The following is a 1,866-nucleotide window of genomic DNA, read 5'->3' on the forward strand; positions in this document are numbered from 1 at the left end:
AACTGAAATTAAAATAAAGCAATTGATTTAATTAGATGCATTATTCACTGATGTTCTTCACTTTATCTAACTTGATCCTGTTTGTGATTCGTAGATTTAATACACAGCTTCATTTTGAATTCACTTCATCACTGTATTTTATTAAAGGCAAACCATAAATTACATTGCAAACACAACGTTGTAACCAACAACCATTGTTAAATTGGCTAACTGTTATTTTATCCAAATGCCAGAAGACATCAGTTATAGCAACTTTAAGAGAATAATTTGTCATAAAATAGTTTATTTGTTTTAAGAAAACATATCTACATGTATATGCTGAGTTAAGTATTTACAGAGAGCACACTGTGCAGTATTATGTAGTACAGTACAACCTTAAATCATAACATAAAGGTCAGCAGTACTTCCTCAAATGAAAAAAACTAAGTGTACATAAATATTACCATGTACTGTAGCTGTCACATTTGAACTGTGTGTGTGTGGCATTACCTGGTATAATGCTGCGTTCTGGTAGTTCTGCCCAGGGAAGCCAGGGGTCATTAGATCCCCGCTGTCACCTTCAAGACAGCCACTGGCTTCAACTATTTCTGGAAGACACCTCAGCTCACAGATACCTCAAGGATGCCCACAGTACACCCCCTTCCCTCACATCCACCCCATTTTCCCTTCTCCTACACTTTGCTTCAGCCAGCACATCCCTACAACATTAACCATCTAGGTCAATCATAATACTGTAAGAGAGACATGAAACACAGTGTCAGAATTGAGTTAATTCTCTTTCAAAAATGGATTTTCAGTCATTAACTTACCTAATGTGAGCTCTGGAGCTACAGCTTTGTAATGAGTCTTGAATCCTGGGCTTGATTTTTTTGTCATTGGTGTCAAAGTAGACTGTCAGGCAATTTGTTAGGGACACCACTGGCCTTAGTCTAATGTGGCCACAGTATTTACCTACACAATTAATAATTTACACTTTCCAAGAAACAGTTTTGAATTTGTCTTCACGTGTTTTTACAAATTTCCCAAAAGTACCCCCTTCTTTGAATCCGTGCATCAGTCTGACCCAGCACTGGTTCAACACAAAATGGGGAATACATGTCATTACAAGCAAACAGAAATCTATGATGTTTCTGAACAGCACCGCTTTAAACTCTGCAGTCTGGTTGAGAAACTAGTGCAAGAATGTGTGTTACTGTAAGTAGAGCAGTGTGCAGTGGACTAACAGGGCTGTGCGCCTCACTAGCTGAGTCTGCTCATGGATGGATGGGCTGATTTGGCCATGACATCAAAGCTCAATCCCCTTAGCCTCGGATGGGTAGATAGCTCTACAGGCTGAGGGTTATATTTATGTACATGTGTATGCGTTCTTATGTACATCCATCTATCCATCTATCTAGAATTGAGATCATTTTTAAAAACAATTTCCTTTCTCAGTTGGAATTTATGAGATGTTTTTTAATCAGTGATTCCCAGAGAGTCTTGCAGTGTGATGAAGTCAGCCGTGCAGATCCTGGTGTCCTCCAAAAGAAACTCCTCAAACCACAAATGGATCACCTGCAACAGAAACATGCAGAGGTGTTTCATCTTTCTCTTTTAAATCTGAGAAGTTGATAAGCGAGACGGGCTGCTGACAGGAAAGGCAAGAGTGAGAGCTCAGTGTGAAATTTGAGTGTGAGTGTGCATGTGTTAGAGTATGTATGCACATGCCTCTGTACTTACAGTTATGTGTGTTATAGGATAGCAAAAGGAAAAGAGAGCACTATAGATGGAAAAGCAGCCATTGTATCAGGCAGGTTGTCAGGTGGCCATACTAGAATGCAATAGAAAGAAGCTTCAAGGATTTTGTTTTGTCCTCTTTGTGTTTAG

General features: G+C 39.2%; 1 long non-coding RNA gene across 1 annotated transcript in view; it reads right to left on the reverse strand.

Moving 5' to 3' along the window:
* LOC109955580 (uncharacterized) overlaps positions 1 to 699 on the reverse strand; it is a 5,309-nt gene extending 4,610 nt beyond the window's left edge. The window contains exon 1 of the long non-coding RNA XR_002274285.1: positions 490 to 699. This is a non-coding gene — a long non-coding RNA (uncharacterized LOC109955580). The remainder of the gene's footprint in view (positions 1 to 489) is intronic.
* Positions 700 to 1,866: the final 1,167 nt, after the last annotated feature.

Source organism: Monopterus albus, unplaced genomic scaffold (assembly GCF_001952655.1).
Source record: "Monopterus albus unplaced genomic scaffold, M_albus_1.0 scaffold15.1, whole genome shotgun sequence".
NCBI classification, from domain to species: Eukaryota; Metazoa; Chordata; class Actinopteri; order Synbranchiformes; family Synbranchidae; genus Monopterus; species Monopterus albus.